Source organism: Anabrus simplex, chromosome 2 (assembly GCF_040414725.1).
Source record: "Anabrus simplex isolate iqAnaSimp1 chromosome 2, ASM4041472v1, whole genome shotgun sequence".
Classification (NCBI taxonomy): Eukaryota; Metazoa; Arthropoda; class Insecta; order Orthoptera; family Tettigoniidae; genus Anabrus; species Anabrus simplex.
In genome coordinates this window covers 872714339-872739061 of record NC_090266.1, presented here as the reverse complement: position 1 = coordinate 872739061, position 24723 = coordinate 872714339, and the positions used below count along the sequence as shown (strand labels likewise).

The 24723-nt window shown below is 41.1% G+C and overlaps 1 protein-coding gene across 6 annotated transcripts in view; it reads left to right on the top strand.

The window, feature by feature from the left end:
- LOC136863154 (uncharacterized) overlaps positions 1-24723 on the top strand; it is a 989332-nt gene that overhangs the window by 420798 nt on the left and 543811 nt on the right. For all 6 annotated transcript variants that reach the window (XM_067139498.2, XM_068225867.1, XM_068225869.1 and 3 more), the window contains one exon: positions 9506-9545. The gene's annotated coding sequence lies outside the window, so the exon portion shown is untranslated. The remainder of the gene's footprint in view (positions 1-9505; positions 9546-24723) is intronic.

The following is a 24723-nucleotide window of genomic DNA, read 5'->3' as shown; positions in this document are numbered from 1 at the left end:
GACCATGGTAGATTTCAGTAAATATCTTCAGAATTCTGTCAATAGTTTGTCAAAAAGCTGTAAGTGACGGTTTTTCTCCAGTGTATGTTTTTCAAGTTCACAATATGTCCAGATTCGTCAGCTCTCCCAATTATTGGATACATTAATTTTACATCTCAAATTAACTAGGGTACTAGATAACGATGAGATTAAAAAAAAGTAATACTGTAATGTCACACTTTTCCAGATTTTCCCCTGGATTCTTCATATTCACTGTAGATGCACCGAACGTACAAGTAACTCACGCCAAAAATGTTAATGACTAATATGTCTGTATAAATAAACTAATATGAATTCATAGGAGCCGAATGATTTCTGTTTTAGTAACGTTATTGACTCAAATGCAGACACAGTCTCCTCCTCACCTCAGTTTTAATTGTTGAGGTTATTATTATGAAAAGAATAGACAAGATAATACGCATTCGCCGTGTGGTTTTCTTGACACTTATTATCGTGTCTACAATTACGGGCCGTGAAAGCATCAATCTAAATGTTAGTTTCATAATTTAGTTAATTACCCGTATCGTTATTTGTTCTAAATAAATGTCTTCATATCACATTGAGGACTTCTGTTCTAGTTTAATACTCTTCTTTTTAAGAACTCTCATCTTGCTGATGTGCTTAAATCTTATGAGCTTAACTATAATCTTGTATTTTGAGATATGTAAAGATTTTAACTGTCTGTTATAAATCAGTGACAGAGTAAGAGAGAAATAACAAAGGCAATTGAAATATTTTACCTGCTTTTATTTTGGTGTACAGTGACTTCTCTTTCAGATAGGTGGTATTTCTGATTTCAGCGCACCTCTCACTGGCACTCAAGGAAAACTTTTAGTGCTCGGTATGTCTATGTCTTCCAGGCTCCCATCATTGTGTTATTTTATCACATTCACGTTTTTGTACCTTTTTATTTAATTTCGCGATATTAACTTAGTATTAGTATTTATTTATTACTTTTCTCCAGTATACAAATACCCATTTGACCTGATAAATAAGAAAAATAACAATGTCCAGCCTATTAAACTACAATGATATGATCAACAGATACTGATAAATGGCCATGCACAACTCCTTACCGGAGATCCAATGGTCCTGGCACTGCGGCATTAACGGCACACGTATTTACAAACAGACAAATTTTAAAATGGTTAATTATAATGGCAAGGTTAAATACAATAAAACAAACTAAAATGAAATGAAATGCGCCACTGATAGGGGCAAAATTAAATTTAAATGAGCGACAGACGCTGGTAATCGGTTGACTTGACCATGTCCCAGATTTGCCTGCCTGAGTAAGCTAGTCTGGAACACAATTCCATTCCTAGCAAACCCAGGCAAGATCACGTTTACTGCTGAGTAGTGATGGGACATTCGATTCATTTTACTGAATCGATTCATTTGATTCCGTTCACGTTACTGAATCGATACAGTGATCCGATTCACGGCTCATTGGTCACCGCTCCTACTGCATCAGTGTAGTATGTGCTGGTAAGACAGCAGCAACAGCATTCAGTGCTCGCAGCTGCCATCTGGTCTTCATACTATGAACTCCTTTCTTAGAAAAAATGCTAGTTACTCTAATACATCGAAGGTTTCCGGCAACGCAGGGTGGGAAAGGTTAGGATTAGGAAGGTAGCAGCCATGGCCTGAATTAAGGTGTGAAAATGGGGAAACTACGGAAAAACCATCTTAACGGCTGCCGACGGTGGGATTCGAACCCACCATCCCCCGAATGCAAACGCATAGCCACACGCGATATTAACCGCACGACAACTCGCTCAGTCCTTTTTTTAAAAGTATTTTTCTATCAGCTGAGGATTTTTTTAAATCGTCATATTTTGTATAGGCTACTCGAGATGTACAGTAGCCCGCTGGTTTTCTGATTCAACATACTGTTATTGCGTCTGTCCACATATGATTGAAGTCTTGTGCAACGATGTGACATATGAACTGAGAGAATACTGAGCCGTTCTTCCCAATATAAAACAGGTACTTTTGAGTGGTCATGACTCATGAGCATGACTCAGTCATAGGGCAGGCTAGAGTCGAGTTTAACTGTCAAATGTCAACTAAGTTATAATACTAAGATTCATTAAACTAATAAATAGTATAACCTAATAGCCTACCTACTTACTAGCTACTTCAGAATTATGTTGTTACTACCTTTTTAACACTGCAAATAAATCCATCTATTATTTAAACCTCCCTGTAAGAAGAGGACAGTGAATGCAAATGGGTATTATTTTCAAATGAGCTGAGCTCGAGAGTCCATTATAGCATACGATTCTTTCAGTCTAGCATGTCTCACTGTATGTCTCGCTGCAGCGGAAGCTCGGCTCTCCGCGTGTCCAGTGAGCCGATAAGGAGCCGTGTGTATCATGTGTCTCACTGAGCCGCGCTCGTTCACGATTCTTTCGCTGTGCCATGATTCTCTGTATGCCTCGCTGCAGCGGAAGCTCGGCTCTCCGCGTGTCCAGTGAGCCGAAGGAGCCGTGTGTATCATGTGTCTCACTGAGCCGCGCTCGTTCACGATTCTTTCGATGTGCCATGATACACTGTCTCGCTGCAGCGGAAGCTCGGCTCCCCGTCAACGTCCAGTGAGTGCGCCACTCAGCACTGTCCGCTGGGAGTAAGCTGAATCGTGTGCCGTGAGCTCGCCTTTCCTGTGAATCGATTCACTCGGACACTTGAATGAATCGATACACTGCTTCGAATCATGCATTCAGTAGCCAACAGTACTGCTGAGTGCGCTGACTTTTATGTTTACACAGGGCAGTCCTCTTACATTTAAATTTCTTAATGCCATTGCTCCACTTACTCAATCTGCTGCGCTGTACTATCTCTGTTACCACACAAGCATTGCACTATATAGAATTCCATACTACAATTAATAACAACTCTAGGTAATTCCAATAAACACAAACCCCTACTTACTGTAATCGCTCTCACATATGACTCCCAATCACCTTTCACCCCTAGCTTCTTCAATAACAACCACCATATTACATCACAAACCAATTGTACCATTCTCAATCTCTGCCTGAAATCACACTACACTAGCCTCTATAATTTTCTCCATCCACACCTACCTAATACCACACTTACTGTTCTGTTTACTCTAATACCATACGCTTATATCTAATACATCTGTTCTAAAAATTACATTACGAACATCAAATACCAACTATCATTACACCAATTAACCACTTTTATTCATCAATTCATTACTCATACCAAACACAGTTCGCCTACGAATAACATAAGATTGCCATACTTCACTGCTGAATCCAATAAACAACTCACTAATTACTTTTTCAAATCTCCTTCGCACTTTCAAACTCCCTAATCTCATACCTCATCTTTCGCCTCTTATTCATACATCATACCAAACACAGATTCACATACAATTAACATCAACTATCATTACACCAATTAACCACTTTTTCCAGCCTTATACCACCCTAAACAAACCTCGAAACAAATAACACTATCAAATAACCCACTAATTTCTTATACAAATTACTCACCAAATACTCACTTCTCTCAACCTTATACCACCACATTCATCAATTCTCATACTTACTTACTTACTTACTTACTGGTCGGCGCTACAGTCCTTGTAGGTCCTTGGCCTCCTTTATCACCTGCCTCCATTCATCTCGGTCCTCAGCTTTTCTTCTCCAACGTTTAACTCCTAACTTTCTAAGGTCATCCTCAACATCATCAATCCACCTTTTCCTGGGTCTTCCTCTCCTCCTCCTTCCATCAAGTTTCCCTATAAACACCTTTTTTACGGTGCAGGTTTCTGCCATTCTCTGAACATGACCGGCCCACCTAATTCTTCCCTGCTTAATTTTAGCAACAATATCTGGCTGGCCAAACAGTCCTTGCAGCTCTACATTTGTCCTCATTCTCCACCCATCCTGCTCTCTTACTGCACCGAATATCTTTCTCAATATCTTTCTTTCCCACCGTAACAGCCACTGTTCTTCTCTGGAGGTCATCACCCAGCATTCTGAGCCATACATAACTATTGGTCTTAGTACTGTTGTGTATATTTTAATTTTTGTATTCCTGCTGACATTCCTGGATTTAAACATATTTTGCAAGGCGTAAAAGCATCGGTTTCCACTTGTTATCCTCTCCTGTATTTCCACGGAGGTTTTATTGTCCTCTGTTATTATAGAACCTAGATATTTGAAAGATGTGACTCTTTGATATTCCTTCCCATTTAATCTTACTGGGGTCCTTCCTCTTACTCCCTCTGTATCTCCCATCTTCATATATTTTGTTTTGTTTATATTCACTTCTAGTCCTAGGTCCCGTGCTTTCCCTTCTAATACTGAGTAGCTCTCTTCAAGAGCTCTTTCATTTCTTGCAATTATTGCTACATCATCAGCATATGCTATCACTTGTACTAATCTGTTCAAAATGGTTCCCCCTGGGTTGATGGGCAATTCACGGATTACTTTTTCCAATGCTAGGTTAAAAAGAAGTGTGGAAAGTACATCTCCCTGTCTTAGTCCTCTCTCCACTAAAAACTCCTCTGACAGATCTTGCTCCACTCTCACCTTGCATACCGTTGTTTTCAAAGTCATTTCTGTTAATCTAATCAATTTCCTTGGGATTCCAAATTCTTTCATAATCTTGTAAATTTTACCCCTATCTAGACTGTCATATGCCTGTTTAAAATCAACATACAGCTGATGTAGCTGTTTGTCATATTCATAAAATTTCTCTAGCACTTGTCGTAATATAAATATCTGATCCAGAGTAGAGCGATGTTTTCTAAAACCTGCTTGGTAATCCCCTAATATTCTTTCCATCCATAATTCCAATCTTAAGGCTAGTACCTTACCAAAAACCTTGTACATTCCATCCAGCAAGGTGATCCCTCGATAATTTCCACATACTGCCTTATCTCCCTTTTTATGTAATGGGTAAATTATACCCAATGTCCAATCCTTGGGTATTTCCTCCTTTGTCCAAACCTCCTTAATCAATTCATAAACAGCCATTTCTATTCCCTCTCCCCCATATCTCAACAGCTCTGACTCCATTCCATCTTCACCTGGGGCTCTATTATTCTTTAATGCATTAATTGCAGCTTTGACCTCTTCTAAGTCTGGCTCTTTTACTGATTCCTCTTCCAATTCTCTTTCTTCCCCATCAACATTTATATTTTCCTCCTCTCTATCATCTTCATTATTTCCATTGAGTAACTCGTAAAAATACTCCTGCCATCTTCCAAGCACTTTGCTTTTATCACCCAGAAGGTTTCCATCTTTATCCTTGAAGAAAACAGCTCTTGGTTGAAACCCTCTCTTAATGTCTTTTGTTCTTTCATAGAACTTTCGTACCTCGTTTCTATCCTTCATTTCATCCAGTTCTTCGATTCTCTTTCTTTCAAAAGCTCTTTTCTTATATCTACATAACTTATCTGCTCTTCTTCGTTTCTCTCTATACTCTTCTACTGTTTGTCTTGTTCTCCTTTGAAGCATTCTGTTTCTAGCATCATTCCTCTCTTGGATTAATGTTGAACATTCCTCATCAAACCATTCTGCTCTCTTTACCAATTTCTTCTTTCCCAGGGTACTATCTGCAACTTCACTGATAGTTGTTTTCAGTATCTCCCATTTATCTTCCACTTCTCCTTTCTCCCATAATTCCCTTTTTATTGCCAAAGATTCAGCTATTTTCTTTTTGTATTTCTCTTGCAATTCCTCATTTTTTAGTCCTTCAATATTGTGCTTTGCCTTTCTTGTTACTTTTTCCGTTCTTGCCAAATCTATTTTTTGTCTGTACTTGACTCTAACAAGATAGTGGTCTGTATCTGCATCAGCACCTCTGCAGCTTCTAACATCCATAATATCTGATGCATGTCGCCTTTGATTTCTTGTCACACCATCTGGTGAAATCCAGGTCTCCTTGTGAATGTTTTTCCTAGGATGCCAAGTACTTTTAATTATCATCTGCTTTCCACTCACAAAATCAATCAATCTCAATCCGTTATCATTACTTACTTCATGCAGGTTTTCTTTCCCTACTAAGTGTTTGTACACTTCTTCTCTTCCAATTTTTGCATTTAAATCTCCAAGGATAATTTTCACATCATGCCTTTGAACTTTATTAATTTCTTCCTCCAATTTGGTATAAAATGCATCTTTCTTCTCATCTTCTGCCTCCTCAGTAGGGGCGTACACACAAAACACAGTTACGTTGAAGAATTTTGCCCTAATTCTCACAGAGCACATCCTATCATTGATTGGAGTAAAGTTGATCACGCTTTGCTTTACTGACTTATGTATGAGGAATCCTGTGCCATTACTGCCTGCTTTTTCTCCACTGTACATCAAAATATGTTGTCCAGACATCATCATCCCTTTCCCTTTCCATCTTAGTTCCTGTAGAGCTGCTATTTTCACTCCATACTTATCCATTTCATTCCTTAATACTTTTAACTTGCCAGGTCTCTTCAATGTCTTAACATTCCACGTTGCTAATATAATATCATTTTTCCTTCTCTTTAGCCGTTTTTCTCGCCGGTTCGTCACCAAGTTTTCCAGTCCTGCATTATTCATTCTTAAGGTATCCGTAACAGTTGGTTTTTTTACGAGGTAGGGGAGTTAACCCTACGCTCAACCCCCAACCTGGAGAACCAGGGTATCACTCTTAGTCTGGATCATCACCTTAGACCTGTCCGGCTTGGGTGGCCCTAACAGGAGCAGATGCTCCCGCCGGCATAGCTCTAAGGATCATTTGACCACGCAAGCCTCCAATAAACACCCGGCAAAATATATTTTGCCTTCGTCAAGGTGGTGATACCTTCGGGAGGCATCAATTCTCATACCAAACACAATTCACATACAAATAGCATAAAATTGCCATACTTCACTCCTAAATCCAATAAACAACTCACTAATTACTTTTCCAAATCTCCTTCGCACTTTCAACCTCCCTAATCTCATACCTCATCTTTCGCCTCTTATTCACACATCATACCAAACACAGATTCACATACAATTTTTTTTGCTAGGGGCTTTACGTCGCACCGACACAGATAGGTCTTATGGCGACGATGGGATAGGAAAGGCCTAGGAGTTGGAAGGAAGCGACCTTAATTAAGGTACAGCCCCAGCATTTGCCTGGTGTGAAAATGGGAAACCACGGAAAACCATTTTCAGGGCTGCCGATAGTGGGATTCGAACCTACTATCTCCCGGATGCAAGCTCACAGCCGCGCGCCTCTGCGCGCACGGCCAACTCGCCCGGTTCACATACAATTAACATCAACTATCATTACACCAATTAACCACTTTTTCCAGCCTTATACCACCATAAACAAACCTCCAAACAAATAACATTATCAGATCACCCATAAATTACTTTCCCAAATTAAACACCAAATACTCACTTCTCTCAACCTTATACCACCATATTCACCACTTCACTATTCATATCAAACGCAGTTCACATACAAATGGCATAAAACTACCATACTTCACTCCTAAATCCAATAAACAACTCACTATTTACTTTTCCAAATTTCCTTAGAACTTTCAAACTCTCCAATTTCATACCTCCCATTCGCCTCTTTTTCCTACATCATACCACACCCCGATTCACATCCACTTAACAAAAAATAACCATAGCCCATTTCACAAAGTTACCATGCTCACCCCTTTTGTTGGCACCCTACCATCTGTAACAATTTTCTTACTTCTTGCTAGCTTTAATAGCATTTTTACTTCATGTAACAACACCCTTCTTATTTCCACCTATTCCCCAGATGTCTCTTAAGCTTCTACACCTTACTTCGTCGATACTTCCTTCGTCCCTTACACTTCTGCTCCACCCTTCGCTCCAGTGCCACTCTATTCTCTTCCAGGTTGCCTCTGAACGTTCCTTTTCTCTCTGGGCCGCCATTTCTTCACTGTTTCCACTCTGCTGACTTCCTTTGCATCTAGCTGTGACTGTGTCTGTGTCCCTAAGCCTACCTACTCTAGCCCCATTATCCACTGCTCCTTCCTTATCGGTGTATATAATCGCACTTTCACTTGGCACCTCTCCCTGTCTCTCTTCGCACAGCACACTGATACTTTCGGTATTTACATTTCTACCATCCCCGTCTTCTCCAATATCACTATCTTTCACTTGTCTATCTTCCCCACTAATCGCTACACTTCTCTCTGTTTCTTCGCCTTGTTTCATCTTCATTTCTAGGTCCATCGATCTATTCACAGGCCAGATTCTACTCCAGCTGCTGCTTGACACCACTAGTTTCTGTCTTCTGATGATTGCTCTCAGCCCTTGATGCCTAGCTCGTACCAAATGTTTTCTAAGAATTGTTTCGTTCCTAATCGCTTCAATTCCCATGTCCCTCTTGATCCATATTTTTTCCCTCTGCACGTTACCCGCATTGCCAACCACAATATCAGCCATCACCGTAGAAAACAATTGTACTTTAATAGGCCTGCTGTCTCTAATTCTTTCCACTCTCTGCATATCGTCTATATCCGCTTCACTAAAATTGATTTTCATTTTCCCCTGAATTAGGTCCACTACTTTATAAATTGTAAGCACTTTGTCCTCCCTCTTCTCCTCAGCCACGCCATATATAAATAGGCATTTCTTTCTACGTTTTAGAGTATTGGCTTCCACTTCTGCTTTCAGTTTCAGCGTCTCCTCTTCTAATCGTCCCATTTTATTCCTTAATGCTGCAACTTCTTCGGCATTTTTTCTCACTTGCGATGCTATGTCTTCTGCCCTTTCTCGGAATCATCCCTTCATTTTTTCAAACTCCCTCGTTTGCTCTTGAATCATATTTTTGAGTTGCTCAAAGGGGCAGACTTCTACAACCACTTCGTTTACAACTCTTCTGATTGCTTCCATGTCTTCCCAGCTCATATTTCGACTGGAAGTCGGACCTGGGTTCAGCTCTACCCCCAATCCATAGCATTATCAAAATCACCGCCGCTGGTAGCACTAATTCTCCTTTCGTTTCCATTTCTATTTTACACCCTCTTGTCTTCACTTCTTTTCTTTATTCCCTGCCATCCTCCTATGATCGCCCTGTATTGCTCCACACCAATCATTATCTGTAAACTCCTCACTACCTTCCTGCACTCAGCACCTACACTCCCTTCTCCCACTCCAGGGACCCTCCGCTCAATACGTCTGCACTCGTCAGTGGCTTAGGCTGAACTGTGATATTAACTTAAACAACCATCTCTATCTTTGTTTTATTTCTGTCTAACGAATGTTTTAGTATTCTTCTACAAATTAACTATGAGCACATACTCACTGTAACATCATTCCCTCCCTATTTTTCTTCTAACTGGGTACTCTGGAGAGCCTGAGTCCCAGCTTCATGCTTTTAATACCATGGGCCGTTTATACCAAATAGGCTTTTGTTTAAATTTAATATTAACCATGTTTTTAACACAGCCTGTGTTTTTCCTTTCCAGAAACTATTTCCGTTGCCGTTCTCTCATCAAAGGAGTCAAGGTAATGTAATTTACTATATTGTTTATTTTCGCAATATTTTACACATACCATCGGCTTTTCCTTGGAAGTAACCGCGCGAGCTGTTCTTAGAATAAATGAATAACAGTGAATGGACTATAGAAATTCGTAGAATAACTATTATATATTTTACAAGGGTTGTTCAATTGAAACATAAATAGGACTGGCGACAGTGCGAATAACAGATGGAGCCGCTAAGAGGAGATACCACTGCATGGTTTCGTGTCTGTATTAAAAAATCAGAACGAGGTCAGTCTGAGACAAGCGTCCGCTAAGTAGAAGAAATTTTATAGCAACATTCATGTTTAACTGTTACGCCCAATCGAATACAAAGTGTCTTGATTCAATCCTTGCAGAAAGAAAGTGCTTTGAACGGGAAAGCAAAGTGCTTTGAACGGTAAAGCTGTCACGAAGTGTGCTTGCGCTCCACGGTAAAGCACATCAACACACTGTCAATGCAACGATAGCCAGTCGACCCTGTTTTCGCTGGGGTCTTATGCATCCTCCGCCTTAGAGTTAGGATCACTTTCCTTGAGACAGTCATGTCCTTAGTCTGTTGAAGAAAGCCCCAAAGATTTAGCGATTCATTACCGACCAAGCGGTTCCTGATGCTGTGTAAGAATGGTTCGACCAGCAGCCGCCGTGGAGGAAATCGAGAAATAAGTTCAGCGTCAGGACAGGTGCCTAAACGCTGGGGAATTTATCAAACTGTGGTCGGTATGCTGCCGTTTTCATATAGTGCATGATATCCCATGTATAGTGTGTAGATTTCTAGACATCAGTCTATGTTACAGCTGAGCAATCCTTACACTAAATAAATTTCTGAAACATATTTAACCTTCGGTGATATAAATAGTATAACCTACAGAAGAATGGTTCAAACGTAACACCAATTTGCATTTCTTTCCCCACTTACCCTATATCTTGTATATTATTATAATTATGATCAATTTTTATGTCATAATTATGCGGTAATAGTTTCCAGGTACCTAATCTAAGTTGTCATTAAGTCTGTGAGTAGGGAACTCTCAAATATCCGTGTTTAAACCCCCTTAAAATACACTTGAACTAACCAAGATTTAGACTCCAGTCTTCGGCTTTAACAGTCAGTACTTAGGCAGATATGCGTTAATATTCTCAGAATGGCTGGATTATAACACTGCAGTTATAATAAGGAGGTCACACTTAAACTATTTAATATACATAATGATCACTAGCATTTCTGTCTCTCTTGTTTTATCTGTAATGATTTGATAGAGACCACATTGTGCTTAATATTCTCTAATAAGCCCCTGGAATGGCCTGTGATAACCAAAAGCCAAATATCGTCTGTTGTAATGTTGTCACCAGTTTGAATGCATCGCTCTTGTCTCGGACACGCGTTTGATTCAATTGATGCACTCACGTAGTTTAACACCTGCTCCATCTATTAATTTGATTACATAACATCAACATCAAACTAGTTTCTTAACTTGAACGTCGTGTAACCTCAATCAATCAATCAATCAATCAATCAATCAATCAATCAATCAATCAATCAATCAATCAATCAATCACCACTGATCTGCATTTAGGGCAGTCACCCAAGTGGCAGATTCCCTATATGTTGATAACATATTCTCTTTTTAAATAATTGCAAAGAATTTGGAAATGGATTGATAGCTCGATAGCTGCAGTCGCTTAAGTGCGGCCAGTATCCAGTATTCGGGAGATAGTGGGTTCGAACCCCACTGTCGGCAGCCCTGAAGGTGGTTTTCCGTGGTTTCCCTTTTTCACACTAAGTAAATGCTGAGACTGTACCTTAATAAGGCCACGGGCCCACGGACGCTTCCTTCCCACTCCTAGCCCTTTCCTGTCCCATCGTCGCCATAAGACCTATCTGTGTCGGTGCGACGTAAAGCAACTTGCAAAATAATAATAATAATAATAATAATAATAATAATAATAATAATAATAATAGAAAAATAACTGCATTACAATAATGTTAAACTGCGTTCAGACGTACCTTCAGTACAACAGGTTATTAGAATGCCCTAAAAGAAATGAAAATTGCAATTAAAATTTGAAATTCGCAAGAACTATTCAAGGGTTACCAACAAAGCTAAATGCGTGAACAGATTATATGTATTGCTATTTACTGCTGCAGTACTACTAAAATGTTTACATTCTTCCCCTGAAGGGTGAGGCGGGCCTCTTAGACGGTGACACCGTCTCTCAGGCCGGGAGATTTGTTACGCTGAAGGAAATGCACGGAGAAGGGGGGGGGGCGGCGGCCATGGCCTATACTAGGAAATGTCCCGGCATTCGCCTTAGTGTAGGGGAAGAGAAAACCACGGAAAACCATTCTCAGGACATCCGACTGTTAGGACCAGCCGTGAGGTCCAGCCCTGTCCCGTCTCACTCCCGAATGCAGAGGCGTAGAGCTCTTGGACCACGGACCAGGTCCCACTTATGGGCCGAGACGCACCCTGCATCTACCGACGCTGCTATTTTACCTTACTATGCTCTAAAAGAAATTTAAACCGCCGTTTAGTTAAATGCTGATATATCGAAAGTGTTACCGTACACTAGGATTTAAACCAGGGCCTCTCAGGGTGCATGCGCCTGGTGCATGCACTGTGCTCAGTGCAAAAGACGACTTCGCTTGGATGACCAGACTGCAGACCCCCACTCCCCGATTTGGAGCAATAGCGCTGTATCTCTCTTTCCCCATGTCTGTCTCGCTCGCTCCGCCTGCCTCCCTCTTCCTCACTTCCTCCTTATCGCTCCAAATCCGAGCCGAGTTGAGCCGAGTTGAACCGAGCTTAGCCGAGTAGCCCAGAGACGAAGCGTTGGTCCGAGCCGAGCCAAGTGGAACCGATGCACTCTGCAAGGAACTCTGCGCCGCTGTCTGCACGCGTGAGATTTTGGGCGTTTCAGAGACCCTGATTTACACGAATATAGCAGGCAAGATACTATCTAATACAATACCTACACTACAATTCTCAACTGCACATAGGCGTACCCTAATTATAACAGGTTAACTGAAACATTAGAACTGGAGTTAAAATTAAAATACTTGGTATTTAGTCGAGTTAGAATTCTTTTCTACCTACGCGCTAACAGAAGAGAGAATTTAACCCGAGTAGACAAATACTACGCTGGCCCCGTGGTGAAGTGGTAGCGTACCTGCGTCATACCCGGAGGCCCCGGGTTCGATTCCCGTCCAGGTCAGGTATTTTTACCTGCATCTGAGGGCTGGCTCGTGTCCACTCAGCCTACGACCTACTTGATTGCAATTGAGGAGCTATCTGATGGTGAGATGGTGAGCCCTGTCTAGAAAGCCAAGAATAGGCCTAACAGCCGAGAGGATTCGTCGTGCTGACCACATGACACCTCGTAATCTGCAGGCCTTCGGGCTGAGTAGCGGTCGCTTGGTAGGCCAAGGCCCTTCAGGGCTGTAGTGCCATGGGGTTAGGTTATGTTAGATTACTATTATTTTTCTACTAAGCGGGACAGACATTAAAACTGCCTTTAAATGCTGTAAAAGTAAAGAGGATGTTTATAACAGTTTCTCAAATCTTCTGTTAAAACTACGCCAGACACTTGAAGTGCAATTATCGGAATATAGGAATTTGATTATTAATTTTTACTCTATGACTAATCGAAGCTTCAAAGTACAAAGTACGCCGGAGTCTTGGAACCACAAAAAATCCAAATAGAGTAATCAGCTGTTTATTATTTTTGTTTTGTAAACTACCCAATACTCTTTGTTCTCGTCGGTGTGCAGCAATCGTCTATAATCGAAAGATTGTTAAGTAATTATCCAGTGAAGTACCGTATATTCTCTTGAACTTCTTTCTAAAATTAAAATTTACAGACGTATCCTGTTATTTGCAATAATAAAGTATTACCTTCGTGATAGTTCGAAATACCGTGTGTATTGTCTGCACGAGTGTAAAAGCTGTGGAACTTACAACTTCCTACAGTAACCCTTCTTTGTATGCATTATGCCAACGAACCTACAGATATATTTATATTTTCAAAACATATTTCGGCCTTTTTCGGAAATAGTTAATGATGTAGTGATCGAGGTAGGTGCTTTTTCCTATAAGGAGAAGGAGGGACGTTCGTAATTTCCGATGGGTTAATTATGTTGTTTGTAGGGTTTCTTCAATTGCTATAGGTTTTAAGAGACACAACGATATCGGAATTTTGTCCCACGGGAGTCCATAAACATACCGGAAGCCAACGACACGGAATTGTCGCTTTTGAATACCCGACCTCTGACTCAATCGAACTGCTATCGTGGGAAGAGAAAGATAACGATTGCGCCACCGTGAACTGCGTCACGAAGAGTGAGTTCGTGTCAACAGCAATGAGTAGAGCTTGGACGTTGATGACCTAATATATGCCGAAAAAGACCTAGAAAATGATCTAAATATCCCCTAAAAAGACTTAAAATGAGCGAGAAAATGGCCCTAAAATATGAAGGAAAATATAATTATATAATGACCCAAAATAATAAATATGTGCATTGTCCACATTACCATTAACTCGCAATTGAGTGAATACAATTTGTGTCATGAAATAATAATAATAATAATAATAATAATAATAATAATAATAATAATAATAATAATAATAATAATAATAATAATAATAATAATAATAATAATAATAATAATAATAATAATAATCCAAAAACCGTATAAGTAGTTAGTGGGACGTAAAGAAAATGACACTATTATTAATAATAATATTATTAATAATAATAATATAATACCCGCCTCTGTGGTGTAGTGGTTAGCGTAATTAGCTGCCACCCCGGAGGCCCGGGTTCGATTCCCGGCTCTGCCACGAAATTTGAAAAATGGCTGGAGGTCAACTGAGTAGAGGTGGGTTCGATTTCCACTTCAGCAATTCTAAAGTGGTTTTCCGTGGTTTTCCACTTCTCCTCCAGACAAATGCCGGGATGGTTCCCAACTTAGGGCACGACCGCTTCCTTCTCTCTTCCTTGCCTGTTCCTTCCACTCTTCCCATCCCTCCACAAGGACCCTTTTTAGCATAGCAGGTGAGACCGCCTGGGCGAGGTACTGATCCTTCTTGGCTACGCCCCTGATGTGTAGTCTGTGAAGTGCAGAGATATGAATAGATCGCTTTTGCAACATTCGTTATCGGCGGGCACGAGCAAGCTACTGACAACTGTCACAGGTTGAGAGGGCCCGGATAAATTGTTTCCGTGAGAGTGAGTTATTTGTGCGGGCATTCGCTGGACGTGTTGGTCAAAATGCAACTACGGTACAACGTGTATGACAGCAGTGGTCAAATGAAGGGATGAAATGCTCGGAGATATAGCTGATGGACAACAGTGCGGGAGGAGAAAATGCGCTTCTCAAGTATATACACTGACTGACAGAGCAAATGCAACACCAAGGAGTGGTCAGAACTTTATGCCAATTGCAGAGTAGACTGACGTCACTGAGGTATGCACATGATGTGAAATGCGCCGCTGTGCTGCGCACGTAGCGAACGATAAATGGGACACGGCGTTGGCGAATGGCCCACTTCGTACCGTGATTTCTCAGCCGACAGTCATTGTAGAACGTGTTGTCGTGTGCCACAGGACACGTGTATAGCTAAGAATGCCAGGCCGCCGTCAACGGAGGCATTTCCAGCAGACATACGACTTTACGAGGGGTATGGTGATCGGGCTGAGAAGGGCAGGTTGGTCGCTTCGTCAAATCGCAGCCGATACCCATAGGGATGTGTCCACGGTGCAGCGCCTGTGGCGAAGATGGTTGGCGCAGGGACATGTGGCACGTGCGAGGGGTCCAGGCGCAGCCCGAGTGACGTCAGCACGCGAGGATCGGCGCATCCGCCGCCAAGGGGTGGCAGCCCCGCACGCCACGTCAACCGCCATTCTTCAGCATGTGCAAGACACCCTGGCTGTTCCAATATCGACCAGAACAATTTCCCGTCGATTGGTTGAAGGAGGCCTGCACTCCCGGCGGCCGCTCAGAAGACTACCATTGACTCCACAGCATAGACGTGCACGCCTGGCATGGTGCCGGGCTAGAGCGACTTGGATGAGGGATTGGCGGAACGTCGTGTTCTCCGATGAGTCACGCTTCTGTTCTGTCAGTGATAGTCACCGCAGACGAGTGTGGCGTCGGCGTGGAGAAAGGTCAAATCCGGCAGTAACTGTGGAGCGCCCTACCGCTAGACAACGCGGCATCATGGTTTGGGGCGCTATTGCGTATGATTCCACGTCACCTCTAGTGCGTATTCAAGGCACGTTAAATGCTCACCGCTACGTGCAGCATGTGCTGCGGCCGGTGGCACTCCCGTACCTTCAGGGGCTGCCCAATGCTCTGTTTCAGCAGGATAATGCCCGCCCACACACTGCTCGCATCTCCCAACAGGCTCTACGAGGTGTACAGATGCTTCCGTGGCCAGCGTACTCTCCGGATCTCTCACCAATCGAACACGTGTGGGATCTCATTGGACGCCGTTTGCAAACTCTGCCCCAGCCTCGTACGGACGACCAACTCTGGCAAATGGTTGACAGAGAATGGAGAACCATCCCTCAGGACACCATCCGCACTCTTATTGACTCTGTACCTCGACGTGTTTCTGCGTGCATCGCCGCTCGCGGTGGTCCTACATCCTACTGAGTCGATGCCGTGCGCATTGTGTAACCTGCATATCGGTTTGAAATAAACATCAATTATTCTTCCGTGCCGACTCTGTTTTTTCCCCAACTTTCATCCCTTTCGAACCACTCCTCCTTGGTGTTGCATTTGCTCTGTCAGTCAGTGTATATTAGGAAGCGGTAATCTACAATCCTGAGGAGGTGACAGTGCCCTAAAATTAGGTGCCATCCCATTCTTCATTTTAAGTGAGATAAGAATATATCAAATCGAGAAGAAACATTTTCAAGAAAGAAAACTAATCATTTATGATGGACACAAGTTTGACTACGCTCAAAATATATCGTAGCTTTTATCAGTTTAGTGTCGATGGAAGTCAGTAGCTTGTTTAACGACCATGATAATCACGGGAGTTGGTCGAGTTCAGAGGAATACGAGAGCATACGAAAGAACTGCAGGCAAACGGAAAGTCGACAAGAACCTTAATTAATTAAGCTTTTTTAATTTATTTTTTATTTCAGACAGGTCCGTAAAGTACGTGAAAGTTGCTCTCTTTCAAGGGCATTACCTCGAGAACGAAGCAGGTCTCTCTTGTCAGATATACAGTAGTTAAAATGTATTTACTTTGATGAATCGAAGTTCAGATAAGAGCGATTCATGAGATATTGCGAATATGGTCAAACCAGTGGGCCTGAATACCTGGTGTCATACAACCAATCGCCATCGAGGCTGAACGATTCGGCCCGTGTAGCTGTGAACTTGCATTCGGTAAATGGTGGATTTGACCCTGCACTGTCGGCAGCCCTAAAGATAGTTTTCGGTGGTTTCCCATTTCCACCCCAGGTAAATGCTGAGGCTGTATCTTACTTAAGGTCATGATCACAATCGCTCCCTTCCCAGTTTTAGCCTGTTCTTGTTCCGTCGTCGGAAAGGAAAGCGGTCTAAATTGTTATCTATCAATGTAAACCTTGTCTGTAAAAGTAGCCTAGTTAATGGAACGTAAAACCAATAACATTAATGTTGCTATAAAGAAGATTAAAGCTTATACGTTTAACATATGAGACCGGGGGAGTTGGCCGTGCGGTTAGGAGCGCGCATCTGTGAGCTCGCATACGGGAGATAGTGGATTCGAACCCCACTGTCGGCAGCCCTGACGATGGTTTTCCGTGGTTTCCCATTTTCACACCAGGCAAATGCTGGGGCTGTACCTTAATTAAGGCCACGGCCGCTTCCTTCCCATTCCTAGGCCTTTCCTGTCCCATCGTAGCCATAAGACCTGTCTGTGTCGGTGCGACGTAAAGCAACTACCAAGAAACATGTGAGAATTAGGATAATAACAATTATGTGTTTGGTTTTACGTCCCACGAACTTTTCTATGGTTTTAGGAAACGCCGAGGTACCTCAGTTTTGATCCGCAGCAGTTGTCTTAGGTGTCGGTAAATCTACCGACACGAGGCTGTCGTATTTACACATCTTCAGTTATCATCTGACTGAGCTGGGATCGAGTCCTCGAAGTTGAGGTCAGAAAGGCCAGCGATTCTACCGTCTGAGCCTCTTAGTCCGGTTATGAGAATTAGGGACTGCTGGTCCAGGAGTGGTAGTGTGAGATGTGACCTGATTCGTAGCTTATTACACTATTCATAGGGATGTGCTTCAAACGGAGGAAAACATGTGCACCAAAATTATAAAACTGTTCTCGAAAGCATTTAAAGTAGTTCGTTAAAACTCAATCGTTAGGTTACACTTCACAATGAAATGACTGTACATGAAATCCCTTAAAGGAGGTCGTCCCATCAACCGTGTTTTATCTCCAGATCATGTGCGAACACGGTAAGTTTGAAAACCTGTGACACACTGCATTGAATGCGTCCGACATATGGCGGTGGTGACTAGTTAAAAACACACGAAAGTATTAGTACGCTATGGCCCGTGCTTCGGGATGAATGTGTATGAAGTTTAACGTCAGTCATACTTCAAAACTGAAATCCACGCCAGTGTCTTGTGGAGCTAAGAGGAGCGGTGGGTAATTGAGCTTTGCCATATCAAACTGCTGAGGCCTTCGAACGTAGGAGTGGACGTCCTGTGTACGCTCACACAGGAGTGCGAGTGACCGTTATCGAAAAGTGCTTGGCAGAAGACAGGCTTTGGACTGTGCAGGAATTACACATTCAGGCATTTCTCTATCGACAGTGTTCCCAAATATACAACAGACCTGGCAGATGCGCAAATTTTGTGTCCATATTGTCCCCAATAAAACAACGATATATATCTATATATATATAAAATAACATGTCCTGACTGACTGACTGACTGACTGACTGACTGACTGACTGACTGAAATGAAATTTGGGGGATACATTTATATTAGGGTATAGGTGCTCAATAAGGGAGGATTTTTGGATATTCCGTCTCTAACGGGGTGAAAAGGGGGATTAATTTTTAAAATGAGGATTACTATCTCTCAAAAAATTAAAAGTTTACACATGTAAAAATTGGTATTTGGAATCTTATTTAAAAATAAAGACACACGTATTTTTTTGTTTTCGGAAAATCCCATTGAGGGGGGTGAAAAAAGGGGGGAAAAAGGGTTGAACACCTATTATGAAGGGACTTATATTTCAAAAACTGAAGATGTTACAAACATGAAAATTGGTGTTTGGAATCTTCTTTGAAAATAAAGAAACGCCTATTTTTGTGTTTTTGGATAATCCGATGAATAGGGGTGAACAGGAGTGACATATGGGGTGAATTTTTAAAAAGACTATAAAAAGCAAAGCAAAGTCTTCTCAGTACAGGCCATGAAGGCTCTTGGAGGAGTGGAAGGTAAAGGCTTCCACTATCAGTAACCTCGGCACTTGATGGGGTAGAGTGGTTAGCTCTACGCCCGGCCGCCTTTGCCCCCAGGAATTAACCTGGTACTCATTTTTGGTGTAGGCTGAGTGAACCTCAGGGCCATATGCACCTCCGGAAGTGGAAATCTCATTTCTTAAATTTTACGACTTCCTGACGGGGATTCGAACCCACGTCCTTCCGGCCGAACCGAGCAGGCCTTTAAAAAGAATATACCTGCAAATTATCTGAGATACGTAACATATTACAGATTTGAAAATAGGTATTTGGCATTTCCTGTTAAAGTAAAGATACATAAATAATATTTTCGGAAAATCCACTTAAGGGGAACTGAAAAAGGGGGCGAATTTTTAAAATTAGTATATCTACAGGACTGTATATCTCAAAAATGTAACATGTTGCAGACGTGAAAATTGGTATTTGGAACCTCCTTTCAAAATAAAGGAATACGCATTTGGGGGGATCAACTTGGTAGGGACGGGATAAAAACGGAGATGAATTCCTTTTACGAGGATACATATATCTCAAAAACTGAAGATGTTACAGTCGTGATAATTGGTATTTGGAATTTCTTTTAAAGAAATCCGTATTGTTTGTTTTTTTTGCAAAATTCACTTAAGTGGAGAGTGTCAAAGAAGTGAAAAAATGGAATTCTTTTTATGCAGAAACGCATATATCAAAACTGAAGGTATCAGGCATGAAAATTGGTATTTGGAATCTCCTCTACGAATACAGAAACAAGCAATTTTTTGGGTCGGGGGAAACCAACATACCGGTCGGGGGTGGATTGAAAAAGGAGTAGAATTCTTTGAATGAGGATACTTATATCTAAAAAACTGAAGATGTTACAGACATGAAAATTCGTAATTGGAATGTGCTTTCAAAGTATAGAAACACGTATTCTTTTGTCTTTGGAAAATATGCTTGAGGGGGGTGAATTAATTGAAAATTAGTTGAATTCGTTGTATGAGGATACTTATATCTTAAATACTAAATATGTTACAAACGTGAAAATTAGTATATGGAATCCCCTTTAAAAACAAAGAAACGCACATTTTTGGAAGGAAATCAACTTCGGTGGTGAACAGGGTGTTTAATTGTTTTTATGAGGATACATATATCTGAAAACTGAAGATGTTACAGTCGTGATAAATGGTATTTGGAAGCTCCTTTATAAATAAAGGAACAAGTATTTTTGCCTTTCGGAAAATTCACTTAAGGGGGAGCGTGAAAGGAAGTGAAAACATTTAATTCTTTTTATGGAGAATCTATATCTCAAAAACTTAAGGTTACACACGTGAAAATTTGTATTTGGGATCTCCCTTAAAAAGAAAGGAACACGCATTTTTGGAGGGGGAAAATCAACTTTACGGGCTGAGGTGAAAGAGGATTTGAATTCTTTTTATGAGGATACTTATATCTCAAAAACTGAAGATGTTAGAGGCATGAACATTTGTATTTGGAATCTTCTTTCAAAGTAATCAACTCAACGGGTAGGAAAGGCGTGGGGAGGGGGGGGGGTGAAAAAGGAGTTGAATTATTTTTATGAGGATAATTATATCTCAAGAACTGAAGATGTTACAGACGTAAAAATTTACAAATAAAGAAACACGCATTTATTTGTGTTCGGAAAATCGACTTAAGGGGTGTGGGTTGAAAGTAAGTAAATACGGAATTGAAGGGGTGTGGATTGAAATTAAGTAAGTAAGGAATTGATTATTTTGATGAGGATACTCATATCTTAAAAACTGAACCTGTAACAGACGTGGAAGTTGGTATTTTGAATTTCCTTTCAAAATAAAGAACACTTACTTCTTATTTTCGAAAAGTTCACATAAGGCGGGAGAGGGGTGGAAAGAAGTGAAGAAGAAGAAGAAGTTGAATTATTTTTATGATTATATATTTATCTCAAAAACTGAAGGGGTTACAGGCGTACAGACGTGAAAACTGTTATTTGTAATCTCCTTTAAAAATAATAAAACATGAATTTCTTTTCGTATTCGGCAAATCCAGTTAAGGGGCTGAAAAGAGTTGGAAAATCAGGTGAATTTTTAAAATGATTACCGGTATATTTACATTATATGTCAAAAACTTAACATGTTAGAGACAAGAAACTTGGTGTTTGGAAAGTCCTTTAAGAATACAGGACATGTACCTTTTGGTTTTTGGAGAAGGCACTTAACGTGGTGAAAAGAAGTGAAAAAATTTGAACTATTTTTACGAGGATACTTATATCTTAAAAACTGGAGATGTTACAGATGTGGAAATAGGTATTTGGAATCTCCTTTGAAAATAAAGGCACATGTATTTTTTTTTCGACTTGAGAGGAAACTGTTTCTCACATGTACAGTTCTATGCGCATGGTCGTCTTAGCCCCAAAAGGTAATACCACAAACGTGGTTTACAAAGAATTTCTGGGGTAAATGAAACTCAATTTTTCGGTGAGATTTTATACTTCAGGAATTTTCAGATAATGTCTTAGTACAATGCCGAGGAACGATTACTTCGATCAAATTACTAAATCCACGCGAGCGAAGCCGCGGGTAACTGCTAGTTTACTTATAGGCGTATTTCGATAGCCCCCAACCATTAGATCTTGTAACTGGGCCTAATTTGGTGTTATCATTGATAAGCACATTCTAGTGGCCCTCAAACGCATTTAGTGAATTTACATTGCTGCTGCGTTGTCGGAAGATATTTCGAAACGATCCTCTTATACAATGGTTCAATATTATTTATTGAAATCAAGCGTACTTTTTCAGATGCGTTGTTGGTGGAAATTGTTGTTGTAAGGGAAAAAGGAGTGTGATTATCAATTCCTTCACATGCGTTATGTTTATAAGTCATAATGGATCAATGACATTACCACCTCTACAAAATATACAAACTCCATGGCACAACAGCCTTCACGGACCTTCGCCTAATAAAACGACCGCTTCTCAGCCCGAAAGCCTGCAGACTTCGATGTAACACCTGGTCAGTACTACGAATTCTCTCGGCCATTATTCTTGACTTTCTAGACCAGGGCCGCTATCTCACCGTTAGATAGCTCCTCAGTTGTTCTCATGTATCCTGAGTGAAGCTCAAGCATGCTCTCAGATCCACGTAAAAATCACTGATGTAACCCTGTCAAATCAAATTGTAAAAACATATAATATGTCAACCAAGACACAACTGTACAAACTGAAAATACAATAAAGCAGTAAGCTAAGAGGTCGGTACCACCCACCAAGCTCCTTCACCGAAACAAACCTCCAGCTCCCCTCCTCCAACACCATCAATCCACCAAACCCGTCGAATCTCCTGGCCAGAGAGAAGGCGTCACCTTCTAGTTGGCCCGCCCCTCCCCTTCGGGGAGGGGAATGAAAACCTTTCCTAGTTCCTAAAATTCCCTGACCTGTTAGGCAATCGAACTCAGAGGCTCCTGGTGAGTGGCAGGGTCGCTACCCCTAGACCGCGGGGCCAGCAAACATCACCTCTGCCTTTGCTTATATCATCACTTGTGCCTGTCTAGACACCCACGCCAATCAGTACACTTGCCTTATTATGCTGCTAAGTCCAAGCATCTGTCTTGTGAAATAGTAAACGCTATTCTTTATCTTTTGTAATATCACAGAAGGCAATGAACAATAAGGTCTTCTGATGCACTGCATAAGAAGACCACCGACCAAGAGTTCATAACAAGAATGTGTTTGTAGTTGGAATTCTAATAACAGACTTGACGCAAGAGTCACTCACCATATCTGTCAACGTGGTTATTTCACATCAAATGCACATATCTGCAGCGTAACGGTTAAAACACTATCAGTTGCAGGTGCAATTGGAAAGGTTCATTAAATGCAATACCTATTCATTGCTGGCTTCCGACGAGACAAAATTCTGACACCCTGGTGTGTCTTACAATCTAAAGCAACTGAAAGAACGTTAAACATATCATACAACTGTACCGGAGATCGATGTTCCGTCGTAACTCGCAAACAACCGCAGATATTTCAACGGAATTTTATGAATATTTATGTGCATTCTTATTTTAAATATACTAGGGAATATTCTTCTTCTCCTTATACCGCTTTCCGCACACCTGTGACGTCGGGGAAGAAACTGTGTCGAACAGTTGATTGGCCCTGTCTTACGCCTGGATGCCCTTCCTGACGCCAACCCTATGTGGAGGGATATATCCACTATTGCGTGTTCTTTTGGTGGTTGTCTGAATATGAAGAAGATAGTGTTGGAACAAACAGAAACACCCAGTCCCCGAGCCGGAAGAATTATCAGACGTGATTACAATCCCCAACCCGGCCGGAAATCGAACATGGGATCCTCTCAACCGAAGATTTCAACGCTCACCATTCAGGCAAGTAGTCAGACAAATATACTAGGCTATCTACATAAAGAAAATTCTAATTTGGTCTGTACACTACAAAGTCTTCCCTCACAATTAGTTTTATCTCGGATTAAGTATAAAAAGGTTAAGTTTTATTTATTTGTTTGTTTGTTTGTTTGTTTGTTTTTTTGTTTGTTTGTTTGTTTGTTTGTTTGTTTGTTTGTTTGTTTGTTACGACCAAGCAAGTTGGCCATTTGGTAAGGATCGCGCAGCTGAGAGCTTGCATTCGGGAGGTAGTGAATTCGAACCCCACTCTTGGCAGCCCTGAAGATGGTTTTCCGTAGTTTTCCATTTTCATACCAGCCAAATGCTGGGGCTATACCTTAATTGAGCCCACGGCTACTTCCTTTCCAGTCTTACATCTTTCTTAGACCATCGTCGCCATAAGACTTACCTGTATACGTGCGACGTGAAGCAAATTGTAAAAATTGTTTGTTTGTTTGTTTGTTTGTTTGTTTGTTAGAACTCACTGCAGTTGGCTCTTTATGATTTGATCAATACACTGTAAGGTAGCAATATTTAGGGGATCAAAACTGGAAATTTCAAATTTTTCCATTAATATAAGCCGTATTGAAAAACAGTACGTAATGAAGAAAACGCACAGAATATTACGATCTTTTATGTTTGATAATTTATTACCGTACGACGTTAATAAGGAGGAAATTCGTGATCATTACATTTTTCACCACATTCGGAATATTTCTGGAAATATAGCACCTTTACTTAACAAAAGTTCTAGAAAATTCAATTACCAGTATTTTATATACGACACATTGTTGTCGCAATGGAGATATTCATGGATTTAGATTTGCGTGCTAAGTACATCAACAGTGACATGGGAATATTGTGTAGTCGTCAAGGTAACAAGTTACATGGCGATGGTGGTGGTTTCTGTCCTCTCCACTTTGACAACAATTTCAGTTGTTAGCCTCTTTCAAACTTGTTTGTTCTAAAATGCCCCCTTAATCTGGCGACAAACAAGCATAGGACTTTTTAGAAAAGATTTCACTGTTACTTTTCTGCATTTTTGCTGGACAGGAAATACACTATTTGGGCTTTCCTGTCAACGTAGTGGTTTCTGGTTAGCGTCTCCTATAGTTGAGAATTGCTGTCAGCAACGGGCAGTGCATCTACTATGATACAAAGATAACTCAAACGAGATCAATGCAGTCTTTTCTAAATGTTTTAACGTCACATCGATTAAGTTAGGTTTTTGGCGACGGTGGGATGTGAATGGGCTAGTACTGGGTTGGAAGCAGACGTGGTCTTTATTTAGGCCCACTCTCAGCATTGG